Here is a 7,386-nt window from a genome sequence, read left to right on the forward strand (position 1 = left end):
TTGAAAAAAATGACATTTTATTTCCTGAGGTGCACTGAACTGCAGCTTGAGGTGTTCCACATAATCATTCAAATTGAGCTCCACTGACAAGTGATTTATAGCTCAGGGTAACTCACAGACATGTTTTCATTTCCCCAAACATAGAAATACTGAAGTGGGGAGAAATTAAGAGTGGACCCTATTTCCAGAGAGAACAAAGCCACTCAGCACTTCTGATAAGCCACCTGCAGCTGTGACGTCATGGTATTATATTGTATTGGGAAAAGAGGATGACAGAGGAAAGAGGAGAGAAGAGAGTGGAGGAGGAAGGGAAAGAGGAGAGAAGAGAGTGGAGGAGGAAGGGAAAGAGGAGAGAAGAGAGTGGAGGAGGAAGGGAAAGAGGAGAGAAGAGAGTGGAGGAGGAAGGGAAAGAGGAGAGAAGAGAGTGGAGGAGGAAGGGAAAGAGGACGACGCAATTGTGTGTGTGTGCTTGTGTGTGTGTGTGTGTGTGTGTGTGTGTGTGTGTGTGTGTGTGTGTGTGTGTGTGTGTGTGCTTGTGTGTGTGATAAATACATTTCCTCAATTACATTAATTCTTCAGATAAACAATCCAAACTTGTTACACTGCAATATTTTCACTCAACAGGCAAAAGCTTACTGTGTTGATGACACATTTATGTGCTTACATTTGTCCTGGGAAAACGACAACACACCATGAATACATTGTGAGGCTGAAAAACATGATCTCAGTCCTCTACTCCACTGGGGACGGCCATGGACCAACCGCAGGCCTGATGTGGACTAGTGACGGCCATGGACCAACCACAGTTCTGATGAGGACTGGGGATGGCCATGGACCAACCACAGGCCTGATGGGGACTGGGGACGCCCATGGACCAACCACAGGCCTGATGGGGACGGCCATGGACCAACCACAGGCCTGATGGGGACTGGGGACGGCCATGGACCAACCACAGGCCTGATGGGGACTGGGGATGGCCATGGACCAACCACAGGCCTGATGGGGACTGGGGATGGCCATGGACCAACCACAGGCCTGATGGGGACTGGGGAGTTATGATGGGCGACATACACAGTGTGACTTCTTGTACTGGCATCTCTGGGATTGTATTCCAGATCTAAGACACTAGAAAGAGAGCGAGAGAGAGTGAGAGATCAGCACAGAGTACAACACATCATCTTTTTCTCTGATAGACAGTCCATGGGAGGTGTGGTGAGGTCTTAGCTGAAGGCACTGTGTCCATGACACCTTGCCTCTGGGGTCTCTCTCTCTAGGCCAGTACAGTATGTGTGGGAGATGGTGGAGCCATAGAGATCCTCTATATCTTGATGTATTTCAGTTGGTGGGGCGTTGAGCTGCTGGAGCTTGAGTCCATTGGTATGTGTCAGGGTAATTCTCCTCTAGGCCTGTGGAGGTAAGAGATTAATGTACTACATGTTTTATTTTATTTTAGTGAAAATCAGGCAGTTTGTATGACTATGTAATATGTACATGACCAGAAGCTCTCATGCTTTTACATATTTCAATGACATGCAGACATAATCCATCACATAACAAAAGGAAGAATAAGAGAGAGATGTACACTACCTTTCAGGGGCATGTGTTCTGCTGCAGCAGTGTTGGTTGGGCAATGCTTGTTGGCTGGTTGAGATGAGGTTATTTGATCTAGCCAAGTGAAAATATCCATCCGACTAGGGGGAAATTACATGTGATTTAGGATTGTCAAAAATAATTTCATATTCTGCCATTATTAGTTCATTCATATTTGATTACACTATGCATGTTTGATATCATAACGTGCACTTTATACAATAAAAAAGTCTAGACATATCATAATGCTGAACATAACAAGCTTGTATCCTCCCTGTCCTACATATGTTATCTCACTTGAGGGCAGCACTGAACTTTGTTTTGTGCATAGACTTTTCAGAGTAGTGGTGGGTAAATTTTCAAGGAGATCTGTGAAGCTAATTCTGCCCTAGCCCATTTAACTACCAATTAATTAGACTACTACGATTTTCTCCCACATTCAGCACTATCACTTTCAAATGACAAATGGTTTTTCAACTAGGATAATGTATTTTTTCAGAGATAGTTAGACCCTAACATGTCCATTTACATTTGAACTAAATCTAAATTATGCGTAACTGATTTAATGTAGGTGAATTGGGTCTGATTAGCCTTGATGGAAGGGAACGGTGCAGCGTGGCTATGATTAATCCTAACAGAGACGGAAAAGCAGAACAGCGCTGGGACACCACCCTGCGGGAGGTAGCGCTAGTACTGTGGAAGTGACCAGCAATACAGCTCCCAGCCCTGCGCGGGTGAAAAACAAATCAATATTTCGTTGACATTACAGCGTGCAAGCACTGTCCTTCCCACATTTTAACTTCCAAAATACTCCCAAAGACCTCCATAATAGTATTTTAAAGATGATTTATTAATCAGAATAATCAGGCTACTCATCTTCATTGTTGTTTTAAGTGATTCATTGTCAGACATGGATAATAATCGTACTAAAAAATAAAATAACATTAATAATTATACGAATATTAATAAATGCTATTCTTATTAATTGTATTTACGTGTTTATGTATATATATAAATGTATTATTTACATTTGCTATGTTTTCGTTTATTATTTATTGGCCATACATTATATGCATGTTGTTGTCTTGCTCGCATGGGTTGTCTATGTCCAATGCCGTCTCTTATTTTTGGCATAGCCTTTGTGTTTGTTTTGAGAGGGACAGTTCACAGCCGTGTGAGGAGAACAAGGGACAATAGTTTGGCTTGACGTCAACCCCAGTTGGCATGCCAACTCAGAGAGATATCGAGCATAAGCCTCTAGTAATGACAAGGAATTGTGATGAGCGATTGCATTTTCTTCAGATAATAAAATATAGGTGTATAATAAATAGCTAAGATTTAGAACGGGCTGTTGAAATATTGATATATTACTGCGTTTTGATGTTATGTTGATCCCATTTTTGATTTAACACAACCCAAAACATGTTAAGTGATGTATTTATTAATTTATTGTGGCTATCATTGATTTGATGTCTTGGATATAGGCTACAGGAAAAACTGCCTCCATTCTGTAAAGTTGAATAATACCAGTCAAAAGTTTGGACACACCTACTCATTCAAGGTTTTTCTTTATTGTACTATTTTCTACATTGTAGAATAATAGTGAAGACATCAAAACTATGAAATAACACATATGGAATCATGTATTATGCAAAAAAGTGTTAAACAAATCAAAATACATTTTATATTTGAGATTCTTCAAAGTAGTCACCCTTTGCATTGATGACAGCTTTGCACACTCTTGGCATTCTCTCAACCAGATTCATGAGGAATGCTTTTCCAACAGTCTTGAAGGAGTTCCCCCGTATGCATACCATTTATTTGGGCTACAATTTGAGGTGCAGTTAACTCTAATGAACTTATCCTCTGCAGCAGTGTAACACTGGGTCTTCCTTTCCTGTGGCGTTCCTCATGAGAGCCAGTTTCATCATAGTGCTTAATCGTTTTTGCGACTGCACTTGAAGGAACTTCAAAGTTCTTGAAATTTTCCGGATTGACTGATCTTCATGTCAAAATGATGGACTGTCATTTTTCATTGTTTACTTGAGCTGTTCTTGTCGTAATATGGACTTGGTCTTTTACAAAATAGGACTATCTTCTGTATACCTCCCTTACCTTGTCACAACACAACTGATTGGCTCAAACGCATTAAGAAGGAAAAAAAATCCACAAATGTACTTTTAATAAGGCACACCTGTTATGTGAAATACATTCCAGGTGACTTCCTCATGAAGCTTGTTGAGAGAATGCCCAGTGTGAAAGCTGTCATCAAGGCAAAGGGTGGCTACTTTGAAGAATCTCAAATATAAACTATATTTTGATGTTTAACAATTTTTTGGTTACTACATGATTCCATTTGTGTTATTCCATAGCGTTGATGTCTTCACTATTATTCTACAATGTAGAAAAGGTTTTACTGCTAACCTACAAAACACTACATGGGCTTGCTCCTACCTATCTTTCCATTTGGTCCTGCCGTACATTTCCAGACACGTACGCTACGGTCACAAGACGCAGGCCTCCTTACTGTCCCTAATTTCTAAGCAAACAGCTGGAGGCAGGGCTTTCTCCTAAAGAGCTCAATTTTTATGGAATGGTCTGCCTACCCATGTGAGAGACGCAGACTCGGTCTCAACTTTTAAGTCTTTATTGAAGACTCATCTCTTCAGTAGGTCATATGATTGAGTGTAGTCTGGCACAGGAGTGTGAAGTTGAACGGAAAGGCACTGGAGCAACGAACCGCCCTTGCTGTCTCTGCCTGGCCGGTTCCCCTCACTCCACTGGGATTCTCTGCCTCTAACCCTATTACAGGGGCTGAGTCACTGGCTTACTGGTGCTCTTCCATGCCGTCCCTAGGATGGGTGCGTCACTTGATTGGGTTGAGTCACTGACGTGATCTTCCTGTCCGGGTTTCCCCCCCCCCTCGGATTGTGCCATAGCGGAGATCTTTGTGGGCTATACTCTGCCTTGTCTCAGGATGGTAAGTTGGTGGTTGAAGATATCGTGGTGTGGGGGCTGTGCTTTGGCAAAGTGGGTGGGGTTATATCCTGCCTGTTTGGCCCTGTCCGGGAGAATTGTCGGATGGGGCCACAGTGTCTCCCGACCCCTCCTGTCTCAGCCTCCAGTATTTATGCTGCAGTAGCTTATGTGTCGGGGGGCTAAGGTCAGTCTGTTATATCTGCAGTATTTCTCCTGTCTTATCCGGTGTCCTGTGTGAATTTAAGTATGCTCTCTCTAATTCTCACTCTCTTTTTCTCTTTTTCTCTCTTTCTTTCTTTCTTTCTTTCTTTCTTTCTTTCTTTCTTTCTATCTTCCTCTCTCTCGGAGGACCTGCGCCCTAGGACCATGCCTCGGGACTACCTGGCCTGATGACTCCTTGCTGTCCCCAGTCCACCTGGCCGTGCTGCTGCTCCAGTTCCAACTGCTCTGCCTGTGGCTATGGAACCCTGACCTGTTCACCGGACGTGCTACCTGTCCCAGACCTGCTGTTTTCAACTCTCTAGAGACAGCAGGAGCGGTAGAGATACTCTGAATGATCAGCTATGAAAAGCCAACCGACATTTACTCCTGAGGTGCTGACCTGTTGCACCCTCGACAACCAGTGTGATTATTATTATTTGACCCTGCTGGTCATCTATGAACATTTGAACATCTTGGCCATGTTCTGTTATAATCTTCACCCGGCACAGCCAGAAGAGGACTGGCCACCCCTCATAGCCTGGTTCCTCTCTATGTTTCTTCCTAGGTTCTGGCCTTTCTAGGGAGTTTCCTAGCCACCATGCTTCTACACCTGCATTGCTTGCTGTTTGGGGTTTAGGCTGGGTTTCTGTACAGCACTTTGTGACATCAGCTGATGTAAGAAGGGCTTTATAAATACATTTGATTTGATTTGATTTAGTAAAAATAAAGAAAAACCCTTGAATGAGTAGGTGTGTTCAAACTTTTGACTGGTACTGTATATATATATATACTGTGTCAGTATGTATATATACACACACACACACACACACACACACACACACACACACACACACACACACACACACACACACACACACACACACACACACACACACACACACACACACACACACACACACACACTTTATATATATATACACATGCATACATACATACATACATACATACATACATACATACATACATACATACATACATACATACATACATACATACATACATACATACATACATACATACACTTTGTGTCACACACACAGTATATATATACACACTCAGTATATATACACATACATATATATATATATACATATATACATACATATATACACTTTGTGTATGTGTGTGTGTGTGTGTGTCACACACATACACACACACAGTATATACAGTATATATATATATACATACTGTGTGTGTGTGTATACAAATACATACACACACACACACACACACACACATATAAACTCAGCAAAAAAAGAAACATCCCTTTTTACAGGACCCTGTCTTTCAAAGATAATTTGTAAAAATCAAAATATCTTTACAGATCTTCATTGTAAAGGGTTTAAACACTGTTTCCCATGTTTGTTCATTAAACCATAATCAATTAATGAACATGCACCTGTGGAACGGTCATTAAGACGGTAACAGCGTACGGTAGGCAATTACGGTCAGAATTATGAAAACTTTGGACACTAAAGAGGCCTTTCTACTGACTCTGAAAAACACCAAAAGAAAGATGCCCCAGGTCCTCATCTGCGTGAACATGCCTAAGGCATGCTGCAAGGATGCATGAGGACTGCAGATGTGGCAAGGGGAATGAATTGCAATGTCCGTACTGTGAGACGCCTAAGATAGCGCTACAGGGAGACAGGACAGACAGCTGATCGTCCTCGCAGTGGCAGACTACGTGTAACAACACCTGCACAGGATCGGTACATCCGAACATCACACCTGCGGGACAGGCACAGGATGGCAACAACAACTGCCCGAGTTACACCAGGAATGCACAATCCCTTCATCAGTGCTCAGACTGTCCCCAATAGGCTGAGAGAGGCTGGACTGCGGGCTTGTAGGCTTGTAGGCCTGTTGTAAGGCAGGTCCTCACCAGATATCACCGGCAACAACGTCGCCTATGGGCACAAACCCACCGTTGCTGGACCAGACAGGACTGGCAAAAAGAGCTCTTCACTGACGAGTCACGGTTTTGTCTCACCAGGGGTGATGGTCGGATTCGCGTTTATCGTCGAAGGAATGAGCGTTACACCGAGGTCTGTACTCTGGAGCGGGATCGCTTTGGAGGTGGAGGTTCTGTCATGGTCTGTGGCGGTGTGTCACAGCATCACCGGACTGAGCTTGTTGTCATTGCAGGCAATCTCAATGCTGTGCGTTACAGGTAAGACATCCTCCTCCCTCATGTGGTACCCTTTCTGCAGGCTCATCCTGACTTGACCCTCCAGCATGACAATGCCACCAGCCATACTGCTCGTTCTGTGCGTGATTTCCTGCAAGACAGGAATATCAGTGTTCTGCCATGGCCATCGAAGAGCCCGGATCTCAATCCCATTGATCACGTTTGGGACCTGTTGGATCAGAGGGTGAGGGCCAGGGCCATTCCCCTCATAAATATCCGAGAACTTTCAGGTGCCTTGTTGGAAGAGTGGGGTAACATCTCACAGCAAGAACTGGCAAATATGGTGCAGTCCATGAGGAGTAAATGCAATGCAGTACTTAATGCAGCTGGTGGCCACACCAGATACTGACTGTTACTTTTGATTTTGACCCCCCCCCCCCCCCCCCCCCCCTTTGTTCAGGGAC

The 7,386-nt window shown here is 43.5% G+C and overlaps 1 long non-coding RNA gene across 1 annotated transcript; it reads right to left on the reverse strand.

Annotated features, from left to right (window-relative positions):
• Nucleotides 1-3,147, reverse strand: LOC139550689 (uncharacterized). The gene is made up of 2 exons (XR_011670111.1): nucleotides 1,588-3,147; nucleotides 1-1,406 (listed from the first exon to the last, which is right to left on the reverse strand). It is a non-coding gene; the product is annotated as an uncharacterized lncRNA (long non-coding RNA).
• Between the last annotated feature and the right edge of the window lie 4,239 nt (nucleotides 3,148-7,386).

Source organism: Salvelinus alpinus, chromosome 2 (assembly GCF_045679555.1).
Source record: "Salvelinus alpinus chromosome 2, SLU_Salpinus.1, whole genome shotgun sequence".
In the NCBI taxonomy this organism is placed as follows: Eukaryota; Metazoa; Chordata; class Actinopteri; order Salmoniformes; family Salmonidae; genus Salvelinus; species Salvelinus alpinus.